Raw genomic sequence first — 19,902 nt, 5'->3', positions numbered from 1 at the left:
TGTTTAAAACTGTGATGCGGGATTTTCTGTCTGCTACATATTAATCACAGGTACAGAGTGCATATATCATTACTGTTCTTTCCAGTGGAAAATATAAATGGCACAAAGTTCTTTCACTGGATCTGAAATATTTCTATGGCATTTAGAAATTGTGTATTTGATAAATGCTTGTAAGTTTTCTTTACCTACTACAGGAAGAGAAAAGGAGCCACAAGCCAGATGATACATGATGTGTGAATTGAGAGTTCTTATAAGATGATCATCCTACAGAGAATTCAGAAAGAATAAACAATGTGAATGATGAATGAAATCAGTTGTGAGGAAAGACTACTTCTTACCTGTTCTAATTTACTGATGCTGAAGAGTTGTCACATTAAAAATTAGCATTGCATTATCCTCATTTGAAGTAAGTCTGTGCTGTCATTAAATGCAGTGGTTCTCATCTCTGCCCTCCTCTCTTCACTCAGGCTATGTAGGGGAGGAGAGGACAATCTTTAGCAGATGAATTTCCAGTTTCCAATTCACCACATGACTGAACCAAAAATAGTGAGGACCAAAAGATATGAGAACAAAGAGAGGAGAAGGTGTTCTTGCCCTTTATGAAATCAGCAAAGACATGCTGAATTAAAGTATATTGGGTGTAGGTTTTTGGTAGCGGGGGGCTGCAGACATGGCCTCTGTGAGGAGAGTTTGGGGCTGCCCCATGATAGACATAGCCAGTTCCACCCAGCTTCAATAGACCTACCACAGGACATAGCTGAGCCTTTTCAGGCAAATTGGTGGCACCTCAGAGAACACATGTTTAAGAAAGGGTAAAAATGCTGTGGAGAGAGAAGACGGTGGAATAATAACAGTGAGAAAGAGCAGATGAAAGACCAAAGCCTGAAGAGGAGGAGGAGCTTCACGGTGGAGCAGATATTTCCTGCTGTCTGTGGAGAGCCCAGGCAACCCTGGAGAAAAGTGTGAGGATGGAGCAGCAGAGAGGAGGCGTTACAAACTGACCACAACCCACATTTTCCATCCTCCCCCATGCTGCTCTGGGTATGAAGGTGTGAAATTGATCCTCGGAATAGGAGGAGGAAAGGTTCTGCTTTAATATTTTTTGTTTCTTGCTACCCTTAATTGGCAATAAATTATTTTTTCCCATGTTGAGTCTGCTTTTCTGCTTTGCCCATGATGGTGATTGGTAAATGATCTTCCTGACTTTATCTCAAGCCATGAGCTTTCGTGTTCTTTTTTTTTTTTTTTGCCCTCTTCCCACTGGGGAGGAGGAGGGAGGAAGCAGCTTGATGGAAGTTTGATTGTTGGCCAAGGCTCATTCACCACATAAAGTAAATTAGAAGCACAAGTTTAGATAAAACAGATTTAATGAGTCAACTTTTTCAAAAGGCTTCTTCATCAAGTACATCTTCTGTATAGCATTTTGTTGTGTATCTGTCTTGTCTTCTTGTCAGTCTTTCTGTATTTGAATGATTTTACAGATTTCGATTTGTAGAATGGTACTTTAATTAGTATGATTGTGGAAGCTTAAAATTTTGACCAAAAAAAGGAACCATGATTTTAAAAGGAAAATAAGTTTTATGTTGCTTATCCTGCAATACAAAAGGATTTTTAGAAGGATTTTATTGCAAATTTTGAAACAATAGATTCTCTTGTAGATTAAAGCATTACAAATCTAGAAAAGCTGTACTGAAATTAATGTAATGTCTCCATTTTACACAAGAAAAACTTCTATTAACTTCAGTTGTGGGTACAGGGGGGAAAAAAGTCTCAAAATTTTACCTTCCATGTACAAAATGTGTTTTAAAATAGTTGCATAAATGGGTTGAGTGTCCCTTTGTTATTTTATAGCTATATAGAAACAATTAAATTCAGAACATGGGAATGCATACTTTTGCATGCATATTGGTAGTGGAGGAATCTGCATGGCTGATTGGTGCTGAAATCTGACAGAAATAAATATGTAAACTGTACCTTTAAGAAGACGAGTACAGAAAGGAAAGTAACTATTGAGCTGTGTTCATTGAAACTAACACCACTAATGCACACACTGCCAGAAATGGTTACCAACTGGATAAAATCCTGGCAAGATGACCCACATGAGGCCACCAAAGTCAGCACAAGCCATGGCAGGCTGTGTTTAAGAACATTCCTTCACACATCCCAGAGGAGACCCACCCCTGGGCCAGACCACAGGCCAGAGAAAAGAAGATGACCCTGCTTTTGTTGTGTACCCACAGCAAAAAAAAAGCTGTGTGTGTACACTGTGGTCAGCATCAGAAAGGGAGCAGGCCTCAGTGGGTGGCAGGTACCCACTACCATAAGCATGAGTACCCTCTCAGAGCAACACTGCTATCCCTTGCACTGTATCCTGGGTTGAGTGACACAGGACTAACTTTTCTTCTAATGCTGGGGAAAAATGCACTTTTAGAAGACTCTACTGTCTGAATTCATAAAAATATTTACTTTATAGCCAGCCAGGCTCTGTGGGATTCAAGGTCTTAGTGTTTTCGAGCCTTGCCGGGTGCAGGGACAAGGAGGAGCAAGGCCTGGGCATTTGACCAGGCCAACAGGATTATTTCATACCATAAATGTCATATTCAATATAAATTAGAAAAGTTTGCTGCATAGCTCTCTCTCCCTTGATGGCTGTGGTCCGCCATCTCCTCCTCCAAGACAACTCCTTGCCCCAGTGCCGGACCCCTGAGGCCTTCCTTTCCTCCTGAAGCCGTTGCACTCACAGTGCCGGACATTTGCCGTCCACTGTTTCTACTGATAGAATTGGCTGAGTATAATTCTTGTATATCTTATATCAGTATTGGGATTAATACTGGTTCTTTAGTATTATTGTTAATGATTTAGTCTTATTCTATTAAATCTATTTATATTTCAACCCTCTTGTTTCTTTGTGTTCCCCAATTCCCCTTTCCAGGTCGGGAGGGGTGAACAGGTGATAGAATAATTGTCTAAATGACAATAAATTGTTAGGGGTTTTCTCAAACCAAAACACGCTGTCACACTGGGTCTTCAGTGGGTGATGGTGCTGTAGTTAATGTGTTAAAGCATGGAATGCCAACATCCTTTGTGTCTGTGTCGTGGTTTTGACCGAATTTACGAAAACCAGACTGACAGATGGCCCTTCCCCCTCCCCCAAAAGAGAGGAGAGGAAGAGATAAGGAGATTTAGAAGTTTAGAGTGAACTAAACTACTTTAATGGAGAATTAATATTAAAATCAAAAAGAAGAAAATAATGAAATAAATACAATATATACAAAACCATATCAAGCTCCCAGGATGACAGTCACATCACCGGCAGGCACTGGGGAAGTCCCAGACTGGACTCAGCGACGAATGGGAACTGGGTTCCAGCTCTGGACTCAGGAACACACGGATTGGGATCAAAGGCAGATGAACAGACAGAGTCCTCTCTGGATGTCGGCCATCGAAGAAAAAGAGACGACCCTTTGATCCCTCAGCTTTTATACTGAGCATGGGGCAGATGGGATGGAATACCCCAGTTGGTCAGGTTTGGGTCACCTGTCCTGTCCGCTCCTCCCCACTGATGTGACCCCTCTACGTTTTTTCATTTCCAACCCTCTGATGGGGCAAATAATTAAATTGGCTGACCTTGGTTGTTATAGCAATAAGGATATACAAGGGCCTCTCTGCATACCGTTCCTTGGCATGGAGCACTGTCCTGGGTTGAGAGACACAGGACTAACTTTTCTTCTAATGCTGGGGAAAATTGCACTTTTAGAAGACTCTAGGGTCTGAATTTGTGAAAATATTTACTTTATAGCCAGCCAGGCTCTGTGGGATTCAAGGTTAGTGTTTTTGAGCCTTGACAGGTTCAGGGACAAGGAGGAGCAAGGCCTGGGCATTTGACCCAGGCTGGCCAACAGGAGTATTTCATACCATGAACGTCACACCCAATATAAATTAGAAAAGTTTGCTGTGTAGCAGGCTCTCTCCCTGATGGCGGCGGGTCCAGACAACTCCTTGCCCCGGTGCCGGAGCCCTGAGGCCTTCCCTTCCTCCTGAAGCCATTGCGCTCGCAGTGTCTGATACTTGCTATCCACTGCTGGGAGTGCACAGCTTCCTACTGATATAGATGGCTGAGTATAATTTCTGTATATCTTATATCAGTATTGGGATTAATACTGGTTCTTTAGTGTTATTGTTAATTATTTAGTCTTAGTCTATTAAATCTATTTATACTTCAACCCTTGTGTTTTCTTTGTGTTCCCCGATTCCCCTTTCTGGGTGGGGAGGGGTCATCAGGTGATAGAATAATTGTCTAACGACAATAGATTGTTATGGGTTCTCTCAAACCATAACAAGCACAAACACTGCTCTTACCATTCTGAGAATGAGAAGTTTTATCCACAATATGCCATTAATTTCAGAGAGTTAGAAGAGGCCTAGCTAAAACGTAAAATTACTGAACAGAAAATTGGTTCTGTTTTACCTCAAACTGGGACAGTCTGTATGACCACGTGTGCTGCCATTGCAAGTGTTAGGTTAGGTTTTGTTTCTGTGTAATTGCAGTTTTAGTAATAAAACCACTCAACCACTTCCCTGGGCAGCCTATTCCAACGCTTGACAATCGTTATGGAGAAGAAACTTTTCCTAATATACATCCTAAACTTCCCTTGGTGCAACTTAAGGCCATTTTTTCTTGTCCTATCACTTGCTACTTGGGAGAAGAGACCGACCCCCACCTTGCTACAACCTCCTTTCAGGTTGTTGTAGAGAGCGATAAGGTCTCCCCTCAGCTTCCTTTTTTCCAGACTAAACAATCCCAGTTCCGTCAGCTGCTCCTCACAAGACTTGTGCTGTAGACCTCTCACCTGCTTTGTTGCTCTTCTCTGGACATGATCCAGCACCTCAATGTCTTTCTTGTAGTGAGGGCCCCAAAACTGAACATAGTATTCCCGGTGCAACCTCACCAGTGCCGAGTACAGGGGGACGATCACTTTCCTCATCCTGCTGGCCACACTGTTTCTGATACGGGCCAGGATGCTGTTGGCTGCCTTGGCCACCTGGGCACACTACCAGCTCATATTCAGACAGCTGTTGACCAATATACCCAGGTCCTTTTCCACCAGGCAGCTTTCCAGCCACTCTTCCCCAAGCCTGTAGTGCTGCATAGGGTCGTTGTGACCCAAGCACAGGACCTGGCACTTGGCCTTGTTGAATTTCATGCAATTGGCCTCGGCCCATCAATCCATCCTGTCCAGATCTCTCAGTAGATCCTTCCTACCCTCAAGCATATCAACACTCCTGCTCAGCTTGGTGTGATATGTAAATTTACTGAGGATGCACACTAATCAAACAAGCCAAGCAGCTAAAGCCTCTGGTATCGAAGATGATGGGTGAAATATCAATATGAGGAAGTCTGACAGAATAATTATATCACACTACCACAAACCCACCAAGGCAAGCACAATGTGCAATGGTGAATGTGACTACCAGATGGTTAGATATACCCGCTTCTGTAGCGCGGAGGGGTAGAACTGAGTGAGCGGCTGCCTGGTCCTAGCTCCCAGCTGGGGTTTAAGCACAACAAGTGCACATAAGAAACTGAATGGGACAGGCAGTCTGGGTTATTCCTTCCTCAGGAAAACACAAACCCATTTGTGGGACTGCTTTTTCTCAAGGACCTGGGTGTACTTGGCAGTAATGTGTAAGGATGGAGAATTCTCATGCAAACCCCAAGGAGATTTAATCTTGGGTGAAAATATCCCATTATTTCAGTTGTATGATGCCATTGCTGTATGATGCCAGTATTATATGATGCTGTATATGTCACTGCTGAGATTGGTATATGTCAAATGCATTACAGCAGGGGTCACCTGGACCAATGAAGAATGAATCTCATAAGGAACCAGGCATGTGCAGTGGTGACACAACCTGAGCTGGCTTTGGTGTGCAGCAATCCAACACAGCACACCAACTTTGCTGTCCTGATTGACCACCATAGCAGATGGAGATAAAAGTCATGGACTAAATGAACATAATGGACATTTTATAGAAATTTCATGGACATTTTATAGAGGTGGTCCAGAGACTAAGGAAATGCTGTCTGTGTATATATCAAAGGATGAGGAGGGGAGCAGTGAGTAATGAGGATGTACTGGATAGTGTGGGACCAGAGCATGATGTAAATGGTACGGAATAAGAGGTGGAGGTTCTACTGATTTTGGTTGGGATTGAGTTAATTTTTTTCATAGTAGCTTGTATAGTGCTATGTTTTGGATTTGTGATAAAAATAGCGTTGATAACACACTCATGTTTTAGCTATTACTGAACAGTGCTTGCACAGTATCAAGGCCTTTTCTACCTACAATTCCTCACCAGCCAGTAGGCTTGGGGTGCACAAGAAGTTGGGAGGGGACACAGCCAGGACAGCTGGCCCCAACTGACCAAAGGGATATCCCATACCATATAACGTTGCTCTCAGCAATAAAAGCTCAGGGAAGCAGAAGGAAGGTTGGGGCAGGGGGGCGGGCATTCAGTGTTACAGTGTTTGTCTTCCAAGTAATGGTTACATGTGAGGGAGCCTTACCTTCCTGGAAATAGCTAAACATCTGCCTGCTGATGGGAAGAAGTGAATGAGTTCCTCATTTTGCTTTGCGTACATGTGTAGCTTTTGCTTTACCTATTAAAATATCTTCATCTCAGCCCACAAGTTTTCTCACTTGTACCCTTCTGCTTTTCTCCCACATCTCACTAGTGGGGAGTAAGTGAGCTTAGCTGCCTACCAGGTTTAAAATACACCGCTACATTACGTAAGAGGAATCCCAGCCTCAACTATTTAAACAAAAATGTAGTCTGTACTGAAACTGACCTTTGTGAAACTATTTTCATGAAACTGACTTTCACATAGAACAAAACAAGAGAAATATGCAGTTGCATTACTTTAAAAGCAGCTTAGACAGCTCCATAAAGCAAAGTCATGCCTTCCTCTAGGACAAAAGCTGAGTTGAAATCTACTGGGTTACTGCAGCACCAGCCTGAAATTCAATGTACCAATGCCTGTTTGTGAATTATCAGCTCCACCCTCTGGCTGCTTCCTCAGTGGCCATCTCAAAGCAGTACCATACATTTTGTTGCATGTTCTTGCTCACGAGCAGAAATACAAAAGCGTATTTATATCTGTCTTTATTTCCAGTTTATGTACAGTCCAACAAAAAATCCAGTTCTCCATATTTACTAAAATGAACTCATACCAATTTATAAAAACTGAAAGATAGATTTCACAGAATCACAGAAGCACATGGGGTTGGAAGGGACCTCTGGAGATCATCTAGTCCAACACCACTCCCAAAGCAGGGCCACCTAGAGCAGGTTGCACAGGAACATGTCCAGGCAGGTTTTGAATGTCTCCAGAGATTGAGACTCCACCACCTCTCTGGGCAGCCTATTCCAGGGCTCTGCCACCCTCAAAGGAAAGAAATTCCTCCTCATGTTTAGGTGGAACTTCTTATATTCAAGTTTGTGCCCATTTCCTCTTGTCCTGTCACTGCGCACCACTGAAAAAAGACTGGCCCCGTCCTCTTGACACCCACCCTTTAAGTATTTATAGGCATTGATCAGATCCCCCCTCAGTCTTCTCTTCTTTAGACTAAAAAGACCCAAGTCCCTCAGCCTTTCCTCATAAGTGAGATGCTCCAGGCCCCTAATCATCTTTGTAGCCCTCTGCTGTACCCTCTCCAGAAGTTGCCTGTCCTTCTTGAACTGGGGAGCCCAGAACTGGACACAGTACTCCAGATAGGGCCTCACCAGGACAGAGTAGAGGGGCGGGATAACCTTTCTCGACCTGCTGGTCACACTCTTCCTGATGCACCCCAGGCTGCCATTGGCCTTCTTGGCCACAAGGGCACATTGTTGGCTCATGGCCATCCTGTTGTCCACCAGGACTCTTAGGTCTTTCTCCTCAGAGCTGCTCTCCAGCAGGTCAGCCCCCAGCCTGTACTGGTGCATGGGGGTATTCCTCCCCAGGTGCAGCACCCTACACTTGCCTTTATTGAAGTTCATCAGGTTCCTCTCTGCCCAACTTTTCGGCCTGTCCAGGTCTCGCTGTATGGCAGCACAGCCCTCTGGTGTGTGAACCACCCCTCCCAGTTTTGTATTGTCAGCAAGCTTGCTGAGGGTACACTCCATCCCTTCATCCAGGTCATTGATGAAAATATTGAAGAGGACTGGACCCAGTACTGACCCCTGGGGGACTCCGCTTGATACGGACCTCCTACTAGATTCTGTGCCCCTAATAACAACCCTCTGAGCTCTGTCTTTCAGCCAGTTTTCAATCCACCTCAGTGTCCATTCATCTAACCCACACTTCCTAAGCTTACCTGAGGATGCTGTGGGAGACTGTGTCAAAAGCCTTGCTGAAGTCAAGGTAGACAACATCCACTGCCCTCCCCTCATCTATCCAACCAGTCATGCCATCATAGGAGGCTATCAGGTTAGTCAGACATGACTTCCCCTTGGTGAATCCGTGTTGACTACTTCTGATAGCTTTCTTTTCCTCCATATGCTTTGAGATGATGCCCAACTCATACAACTTCATACAATTTCATACAACTATATCTAGATATAAATAAATACAAAACCCACATAAATAAATAATTCTCAGTCAGGCAAAACGTGAAAAGCTTTTATATTTTGATACCCCAAAAGGAAGTTGATGAGGAAAAAAAATAATCAAGGTCTGTTTTAGAAGTAATTCTGATAGTAGAAATAAAAATCAAAACAATTGAGTTATGATGGAAGTTCCATTGCAGTCTTAAGTGTATCTCCAGTTACCCCAAAGTCACGATGCACATATTATAAATAGAGCTTATGGTATAATGCAATATGAAGTCCAATATCATAGATGGTGTATTGTTGACTTTTTCATTACTCAAGTGCTCTCATGATGCAGCTGCTGCTATTTGTATGCACCAGTGCTAATAAAATTACCCATGGTGAAATTTTTATGGTAAAGTATGGTAATTTTCTAAGTGAAAAATAGAGTATTACTACACTATATATCACTGTTAGTAATGTGGTGACTTTTACTGTGGGTGTCTGAACCCTTCCAGTAACTATTTGATGAATATGTCCCCAAAGAAAGTGTGAAGTATCACTGAATTATTGCCGTGAAAACTAACAGAGGCTTTGTATTGCAAAGTCTGTCCTAAAACAAAAATAAAAATAAAAAAATAAAAAAAATTGTATCAGGCAGAGAAAAGAAAAAAAAAAAAAACACCCTCAAACAAAAACCCAAACCAAACCCACAGTTCCTATACAAGATTTTTTCTCTTTTTTTTTTTTTTTCCAGTAAATCTTCCTTTTTTTTTCATTTGAATCTCAAACATTATATTGGATTTTATTAACTTTAGTTTTTCTGTCTTCAGTTTATTTCTTCTTTCCTTACCAACCTCTCTAGAGATGACTTGCTTCATTCTAACAGTTTTTTTAAAAAAGTAATAACACTTTACAGGTGCTGTTTTCACAGCCACAACCAGACTTGTTATAATTGTGCTTACACTGAAGCTGATGGGATACATACTGACCAGTACTGGCAGCTGTTGAAAAGCCTCCTCTATATTATGATAAATTAGTAATAATTCACAACTGAAAATTTAGTTTAAAGATAGAAGCTGGGTCACACAAAAGAGTGTGAAACTACTGAAAAATTTAGTTCACTTCTGTCACAAGACCATGAAATACAGAAAAAGACTATAAATTATTAAGAACTTATAAAAAAGAGAGGTATTTACATAGCTGATTTGGTTCTCTTTTTCCTTTTTGAAAGCATACTCCAACAAAACCACTACTGATAGGAATGCTCAAATGCAAAACGCAAAATAATATGTGGGGCTGAATACTTTAATATTGTGTCCATATATATATGAAGAAATATGCATTTAGGAGTCTGAAAACACGTATGGATTTCTCTTTAAAAAGTTCATATTTTAAAATAGAAGTTTTCAGATTCTGAGCCTTATTAAGAAAAACTGAGGTTAGAGGGTTGGGGTTTTGGTGACTTTTTTAGACGAAAGATCTGAAAGGAAATGAAAGTTTCAACAGCTCTACTTATACGATATGTATTTTGTATTAATATTGTAACTCTCGACTGAATTAGACTATGGAGAATCTAATACAATAACCTGGCAAAACAAAATGTCATAGATTTAGTTTGTGTGTATATGTATGCGTTGGCTTCTCGTTTGCTTTTTTTTTTCCTGTTCAAGCACTCATGTGCCCTAAGGCTATCCCCAACACAGGCAAGACATATCCTTACTTTCATTCTGTAAAAACACCGTTCTGCTGAATTGCAAAACAAACCTGACATTATTTTAGAAGCACTGCACAGACCAACAGCAGAAACTAACACATATAAGAAATATTTATATTTTTGATACAAAGGTACATAACTGCAACCCTGTACTAGATGGGTGTGCTTGTTTATCTCTGGCATATAAGAAGGTCTTTGGATGAGTAGCTCAGCCTCAGAAAACTAACTTGCTAAAGCCTAAGTTAGAGAAGACAAATTACATTTATAGAATCTTAGATATTCAGAGAGAATTCAGCTGGGCAAGCACATTGAAGATTCATGGGCAGAAGGGAAACAAAAGGCTACCTTCAGAGAAAAGTTCACTGGAGGTAGGAAAACCTCAAATGAAGAAGCAAAATAATGAGCAGAAGATGGTACAAAAGCTATGCACAAGTGATGAGATCTTAAATTCTGTAAGACTTCAGAAGACACCTAAGAACAAACACTAGTATAGCACTGCAACACAGCAGATGTAGTGTTTTCACAGTTGTTAGCCCACCACAGTTCTTTTACTAACTTAGCAATAAAAGGTCTAACGGCTTTTCAGGCCTTTATGGACCTGCCTGGAATTGACTTTGTTTCAGCTTAGTTTTAGCTGCAACACCACATTACCCAACAATCTGATGACTGTCTTCTAACTTGCCTGTAGTTTCAGCTTAGTTTTATGCAAATGTTCCAAGGAATTGTGCTACATGTGGTACAAGTTTAACAAAACTTCATAATCATTGAAACTGAATTTGTGCATCAAACAAAAAGAGGTGTTAGCAACAGACTGTTGGGAAACACAAAAAGGACCTCCACATGCAAGACTGAAGAGGAAAGAAAGCGAACTACCACCACTACTGACATGATACTTCTCTTGACAAATGACTCTGGATACTGGCAACCCACAACAGCATCCCATGGTAGGAAAAATGCCCCTTGACCTTTGACTGAAGGTGCTTAGAAAGGTGAGTACAACAATGGAGAACATGGGAAGACATTGGAAAATCTGTGTGCACAATACTTTTAACTGAATTATTAATGGGAATTGGGAATAATTTAACAATTTGAATGGAAACTTGATATTGTAATTAGATTAATGATATCTGCTGCTTGTATTTTGGTTAGACTGTTAAAATATTACTTAGACTATCAATAAATTCTTGTGTCTGCATAAAGATGTCTGCATCTTGTGTCTGTTCCCTTTTTGCTCATAAGAAAATTTTGACTGTGATAAAAGTTGATTCAGGTACACATGTACAGCCTCTCACTATTTTGTACAGGTTTGTATATGTCTTGTACAGACTGAAAGCCAGTGTGATTGGTCTTTAAACTCCCTCAGAATCACAGCAGAAACAGATAAAATATTTATGTGACTCTGAGTGCCTGGAAGGACATACTAGATATATTTATGCTATCTAATTTAGAAATTTATCTTTTTTTTTTTTTTTAAAGTTACTTCTGATGTATGAAATACGGGATCTATTTCCATGTTGCACACTAGATATGCACCCCAGTTTTGTATACACTGGCACCTGAATGCAAAACTCCTCCTTCTTTCTTTCCAGTTTTCTTTGGATAAAAAAGGCCAGGTGCATGATATGGAGGCAACTGTTATGTTCTCCAGCAGTCCTCAACTTGGGGTGATCAGATGAGATTCTGTTCCAAAGCTTTGATACTGAGTTGTGATCAAGTAGTATCTATTTCTCTGCAGCGATTAAATAGAGAGCATATGCTCCTAACTTAGAAGTGAAACAACATGCCTAGAGATATTTATGCTAAAAACTCTTCTGTTTCTCTATTCTGCTGGCAGTAATGTTATGAGACTTGTTAGGCTAACAAAACAGAAAGGCAAATTCATGGAAAAATATCTAAATCTATTTAAGGGAAAAGTTGCTTACAGAAAAGGGATAAAATAACTTAGAAGCAAAGTATGCTAGCATTTCTGAATTGCTTGAAAGAATAAGAATTTTTAGAGGCATTCCAGGACAAAGGTTAAAAAAGAGCATGGAGAAAAAAAGTAATGGTGAGAACTTTAAAAAACAGTTCAATTTAGTGAAGCACACCAGTCCAATAGTTCAATATAACAATGTGTGCTGAAATAGCCAGGTATGATGTGTCATACACAGAAAGCTTCATAAAGATACATCATGTTCCAAAGATGTTTAAAAATCTATGTGATAATAATTAATGATTATGATTCACTCCTTTGGTATGCTAGAGGAAGTTGAGAAGCAAACCCATATATCTTATCACCCATAAATCCTATCAGGTAATGGGTAGTTTGTACACACATCGTTCTGTATAATTTTAAAGTGAAAATAGGAAAACAAAACATACCAAGAAGATGCAGAGTATGAGACTTTGTAACATTGCCAGTTTGTGTTTCAAGGACAGCAATCATGTTTTCAGAGATGTGCAAAATAAACAATAATTAAAATATGCATCAAATTGCGCTTCGTCTTTCTGAGACCTACTCAAAACAAGGATCTATGACTCAGAATTGTAATTTATCCAACTCCAGTCATTCAGGTGTATGTGATTATGTATTCTGAATCTCATAGCCACTGCCATTAATGTCACAGGATGCCAATTGCAGGATCCCAAATACAATATGTGACTATTGGTGTTGCTTAGTGAGCACAATACCACATTATAATGAGGGTTGTTTGGTGTTTCTTTTTTTTTCCTTTGGATGTTTTCGTTTTCAGTTATTCACTGAGCTTGGGGCTCATCTCTCCTAACTTCAAACCAGTGTTAGTTTACAGCTGAACTAGTCACCTCAAAATCCTTTACAGTCAATGGAGAGAAACAGAGCAGTACATGTGCTCTATAATTTCCATATGATAATTTTTTAGTAATTACTATGACATTTTTATCATTGCATCAAACGTCATATAGACATAATACATGATTAAATGTGTGAAAGATAGACATTTGGAAGGGCAGACTGTTCCTCTTGGCTGACCCCATAACTTGTTTGTTTTTCCTGTGCTGTCTGGTGTTTGTTTGTAGGACTGTTTAGAAGTCTTCTGGAACTGTCTAATCTGTATTCCCTAAGGAGTTTTAAATAGAAATGCTGTTTCTTCTACTTTGATCCTTAAAATTTTTAAAGCAAGAAAGGTAGTATCAATTTTGTTGTTAAGCATTAATTTGTTTGCAGATAAAAATTTGGTTTTCATAGGTACTGTTGTTTCCTTTTGAATGCTTGAAATAATAAAAAGCACAGTATCTTTAAGCAAGAACTATGTTTTCCTACATGTTTCCCTATATGCTACAGTTTTCCATCAGATGTTTCTCCACTCACTATTGATTACTCGGACTGTGTAAGAGTTCTCAGTGAGACATCAAATGCCCTTTTCTGCACTTCAGAAACTTTAGTTGGTCAGAACTGATTGCACCGGACACAGAAAAAAGAAAGTGTTTGGATTCTGTCCAAAACCACCCTTCATTCACAAGAAAGATCTCAATAATTTCAATGCAAGACTTCTGTCTTATTCCAGGGAGCACTAAAAGGCTATAAAGAAGACTATGAAGAAGTGAAATCAATGGAAAAGCTTATGTAGCTTTCAGTAGGGGTAGGTTTTAGCCATAGAGGAGTTAAGAAGGATGTCTTTTCCTTTCTTGTTTTTCCTTTCAGCAGATACGGTAAATTGTGTTCCCGCTCGTTTCCACCTTCAGACAGTAAAAGCTGTATATCTTTTCCCTTGATTTCTTAAATTCAGGCAAATTTAAAGCTGTAAGAGATATGTAGGATCATTAAGATGTGCATCACCAGAACAGAATAGGAAATGAGATTTCAAGAGATTGAAGACGTCTTTGGTTTTCAATGAAAACAGTCATTAATATCTCCTTACATTCTGGAAATAAATGGAGGGAAAAAATTACTTTTTTTTTTTTTTTTTTTTTTTTTTTTTTAATGATAGGCAGAAATATACCAAATGGATTTTAAACTTTAGAGAGGGAGAAGACAGAGGGGGAGGGAAGAATTTCTAATGTAATTCTTTACTTGCCTCAAGAATTGTGCTGTGATAGGAAATACACTAAATAAATGTATCTATATATCTGTTAAATATTTCAAAGATTTCTTCTTCTGACTGTGCTAATAACTAATCATCCATAAAATTTGTTCTTCGTTATTTTCTCTGTTATTAATTATAGGAAGATATTAATGTATTTTTGAGGTGCTGCTAGGGAAGCACTGGAAATGTGCACACTAGTACAATTTATGAGAAATACAAACCATATAATTAACTGTACTTAAGTATAAATTTTTTGAGGGGAGAGTTTATAAAAATTATACTTTAAAAAATGTATTTATTAAAATGTATTTTGTAGTTTTCAGATATTTCTAAGGATTTGCCTCTCAAAATTATAAACTATATTCTGAATGTCATCTTAACTTAGAGATTTAACGGCTAAATCAGCATATCTATATTTTCTGTACGTAGCCTCAAACTTCAAAAATATGTTATCAGGTGTTGAACTTAAAGTGCACATATAGATTTACCAAGGTTAATGAATAATAGGGTAATTTAGCACATACTGCATTCACTGTGAATAACAATGCTGAATTTTACAATGTTCTGTTCCTTGTTGATTTGCTTTGTTTTTACTTAATCTAAAATATTCCTAATCAAATTAAGATCTGGTTCTTAATATATCTTTAAAGATATATTTAATTTTTAAAAACTTCAAAATTAAGTTAATGTTTCGCTGCATCTTGAATAAGACCATCAGTCAGGGTCTGAGCTACAAATTCAAATTTTGGAAAATGAATTAGTAATGTTCTACTTAGTTTAAAATCTAACCTCAATTAAAAAAGGGGTGGGTGTAATAGTGTTGCAATTTTCATAAGCAAATAATTATGTATTACTAACAATAAACTTTGATTGAAAATTAAGTCACATAGCTCCATGAAAGAGCAATCTTTCAGTTAGCAAACATATTTCAGCATGACTGTGTAGTAACCGATCTTTTTGCTGTGACAACTGTTATAGATTAATGTTTTATTAGGGTAAAAAGGTGAGAGTCTGGGAACTCCATGAAGATAGCCTATGTTTCAATTATAGTGCATAATAATGTGAATGTCTTTTTCTTAAATCAAATTTTACTGAAAAAAAAATCAACTTTTTCACTTCCATATGAAATGAAGAAGTGAAAAATCTGAAGCTCTGAAAGAAATTGTTTTATACTGGTTTTAGATGAAAGAGACAGCTGTCATGAGAGCTTGCTTGCAATTTAAGTATGTGAGCATTTGAAAAGTTAATGTTAATTGTGGTTTTCTGTGAAAAGGAAAAAGCCTAGTAAAACTCACAGATTATAGCAACACGGTGCAAAGAATAGGAATTAAGAGCAGTGAATGAACAAATTACAAAATGACCTGCTGTTGTCATAGATAAGATGGTTTTTAGACAGTAGAGTGTTGCAACACAACTTTTGACAGTACTTAAGCAAAGAGATGAGTGATAAAAAAGATGATTAGACAGAACAGCTATCTTTCTCCATTCAGCAGAGAAAAGCACATGGCTGTTTCTGGGAAACCTTTTACTGTGACTAAGAAAGGCTTAGAAGTGGTGGCTGCAGACCTACAGAAAGATTTTATTGGTAGTTGAGCTTAATATTTATCTTCATTCTTCCATCAAGATAGTACAATAACGGACAAATAGTCACACCGATATCTTCATTTCAGTTTTTATACTGCAACCCAGATATCTAATCGGGAGTCCCTTGCATGATATTTTTATGGTCATTAAAATAATTAATTCCTTAGTTGATATTCTTTTTGCAATGGATGTCCAGAAGCCAACTAGTCCTACCTCCTCAAAAGATCAGGTTGTTCAGGAGCTTGTTTACTTGAGTCCTGAACAGCTCTGAGGATGGAGATCTCACCGCCTCTTTGAGTAACTGGTTGTTTGACTTCCTCATGGTAATTTTTTTTTTTTTTTAATCATCTAAATAGTCCACCTGGCTTAGAATTCCATGGATGCAACTAGCATGAGATGGGATTGATAAGAAAGAAGGTTACCCTGAAGTGTGAGAATCTTCTGTTTCTTGGGATTTATTTCTTGGTTTGATTCAGATCATAAGTATGTACATAAATCAACCAGAAAACTTCATACAGCATAAACCCTGATTTTCAGACAACTCTACAGAGAAGTATATTGTAGAAAGGACACTTTATGTTGTTCAGTAAAGTACAAACCACTTTTATCTCATAAGGGTTGTTATGAACATTTTCCAATATTTTTTTTTTAATCAAAGTGAATCACACTTAAGAAAATCTTTATAATTCTTACTGAAAAATATGCTGATTCATACACAGAAAGTAAAAGGTATTATCTTGTACTTAATATACTGGCTATTTGTGACTGTACAAAGGAAGGAACTAAAAGTAATTATCTAGAATTGCAAGCATTACTTTTTTTTTAATCTGATCTACCTTTTTCTCTGCACTCCTGTGGAGTAATATTTTAATGATCTTGCCAAGCAGAGGATTTTTGAAAAAATTTTAAATATATTTTGCAATATGGTACAGCTGATTCTGACACAAGCAGTATTATTTCACAATTGTCTGTATAAACTAATCAACCCTGGTTAAAAACTGGCTTTTTCTGGCACTATTTACACAACAGAAAGGCTGAAGAAGGACTGCACTTTATTGAGTATTAGACCTCAGAGTCCTAATCTACATTTGAAATTGCATTGGGTGTAGGTGTCCAGGTGTTGGCAACAGGGTGCTGCAGAGGTGACCTCTGTGAGGCGAGCCCATGGGTGCCCCATTTCAGACACCAGCACCCATGGGGGCATTCAGACATCTGGGCCTGCCTGTGCCACCCTGACTACAGCTGGGAACCCAAGTGACCTGCACACCAGGGAATCTGGGAGACCCACAGTACTCCCACCACCTATGGGGATCCAGGCATCCAGGTGTCCCAAGGCAAGTCTGTTTTTCTCGTGATGGTAACCAGTAAGTGATCTCCCTGTCTTTATCTCGATCCATGAATTTTTCCACCTTATCCCTCCTTCCCTGTCCTGTTGGGGAGGGAGAGTGAGAGAGCAGTTAGGTGGACTGGAGTCAAAGGTCAACCCACCACACTCCTTTGTGGCTGGCTAATTTTTTCCCCAGCTAACAGAATTGAAAAACATATGCAGGACACTAATGGTGTTTAACTTCCTAATGTATTTATGGTCTTAGCCACTCTTTGTTTTGTTAGACTGAAAAGAGCAAACTCTTAGAGAACAAGGAATAGTAGAAATATGCACATATTTTGAAATTAATATGCACATTTTTTTAATAAAAGAACAAACTTGTTGGACATAGTGTTCTAATGGAGGAACAAAAAATCCTCCAACCATACTAAAATACACATGTGAGCAAACAGAAAACAGCTGTCTGCAACACTGAAAAATGCCTTTAAAATAGACAGGTAGTATAAGTGCATATCAAGTTGTCTGTCCATTAAATTCAGTTGAATGTGGGCATTTGACTCCTACAAATAAATTTTATTCATGTCTAGGTTCTTTTATTCCCAAGATAAGTAAATTATACACAGTAGAACCATGAATTAAGTTTTTAGGACTGAGGCTTTTAAAATATTTTGAATTTACTTTACATTTTATTTCTTCTCTGGTTTTGTGCAAAGTTAGTGTTGCCTTCTAACTTTCCTGAAAGTATCTTTGTATATTAATATGCTTTTTTATAAAAATAAAATACTTTAGAAAAATAAGATTTTTAAACCGGCTTCCACAGAAAATAAGTCAAGATCAAAATTTGTCAGGACCCTGAGCCCACTCCCACCTTCCATGAGTTTGTTAGCTGAGTCCAAACTCAGCTCCTTTGCTGAGAAAAGCTTTCATGAAGAAACTTAGAAGATACCTGAGCAATGGTTACTCCTCTGGGGAATTGCTTTTAAGCAGAGGTCTCACCTTTGGTGCCCAACAGAGCTGCAGTGTCACAGGGATGCTTATGTCTGGCCATGGACTCCATTGGTCTGGACACGGACCCTGGCAGCAATCTGTAGGCCAAGCTCCCATTGCATCCTTGACCTGTCTCCTAGGAGGGCTGGAGCAATAGGACAGGCCTTGGCCACATGGCCCTGACATTATGGCCCCATGAGGAGCCCCTGCTGCTTCCAGCCTCCAGCTCCAGGGAGCTGGTGAGCCATACAGAGCCCTGGCAAAACTGTTCTATCAGAAAACTAAACTGACATTCTGTAGAGAAGTGGATCATCAAAGAAGTAATAACAGATGAGCTCACTATATAGTCACAGGGAAGAAGGAGTATGAATTGTGAAACTTCCTAAGATTTTATTATTTGATTTCATGTTAATGTTCTGTTGACCTTTGGGGTTTTATTATCATTTCCACCTTTAATTTCTATATTATCCCTCAAATTCTCCCTCTCTCCAGAAATAAACTCAATGTTTTTTTGATATTCTTTTTTAAGTTGTGTGGGTTTTGTGTAGGGGTTCTTTTTGGGTGGGTTTTCTTTTTTTTTTTTTTTCCATTTTAGCTTTTGACTTTGGTTGGTTGGTTGTTTTAAAATCCAAATCTGAATATTGTGTCAAATATAAGGGAAATGGCAACGCTTCATTTTTTCACAGCTATCTATTCAACAGCATTCCAGTGTGAGTCAGGAACAGTAATAATTCTGATAATAACATGTCTAGAGTCAAGTAAAACTCAAATGTGACAGTGAGATACCCACAGGAAAAGTAATCTTGCAGTCCTCAGCTTCTCACCTAAGCCTCCCTCCTTCCTCCTGTAAAACTACTCTGACACAAATCCCAAGATGAATGTCTAGCTATAAGTACATGTTGCCTTGAAGAAGCAAGCAAAGGAAAAGGCAAGGAGTAATTTAGCAGTTTGTCTTCATGCCAATACCATGACCTCTGTCATGAAGGTGGTTTAAAGCCAAAATCACAGCTAGATTCTCCCTCTGCTTACTTCTCTCTGGGGGCATGCAGTCACAAGCAACAATCATTCTTGAAGTATTCATCCTAGTGCTCTCCTAATAGTTAATATAACAATAAATTTATATCGAGAATCTTGGTATAACAGAGTACATTTACCAGGTTTTAATATTAGAGGGCTAACAGGAATGCTAACAATTAATTTAGTAGCTAAGTAGTTATAGGGATTTTCAGTTCACAAATGAACTGAATATTCTTTAATTAATTAAACTTTTTTAACAAAAAATAGACAAACAATAAAAGTAGAAAAGCCTAGTCCTGCTTAAAAGAAATGCAGTAGAATAACCACCTTGAAAATTGTCTAAAGTATTTATACGTTACAAATTTGATTAATACAATACGTGCTATAAATTCAAATGTATTATCTATAAACGTATAAAGATGGAACTTCCTGTGTTCCGGTTTGTGGAACCTGCTTCAAATAGTTATCATCAGTACTCTACAGAAACCTCCTGGACTGTGTGTGCCTGGCTGCGTTGCCTTTCCAGCAAATATCAGGGTGGTTGACATCCCCCATGAAAACCAGGGCCTGGTTGAGGCTACTTTCAGCTGTCTGTAGAAGGCTTCATCAACTTCATCTTCCTGATCAGGTGGCCTGTAGTAAAAACCCACAACAGT

The sequence above is a fragment of the Numenius arquata genome, chromosome 1 (genome assembly GCF_964106895.1).
Source record: "Numenius arquata chromosome 1, bNumArq3.hap1.1, whole genome shotgun sequence".
NCBI classification, from domain to species: domain Eukaryota; kingdom Metazoa; phylum Chordata; class Aves; order Charadriiformes; family Scolopacidae; genus Numenius; species Numenius arquata.
This window is presented reverse-complemented; position numbering follows the sequence as displayed.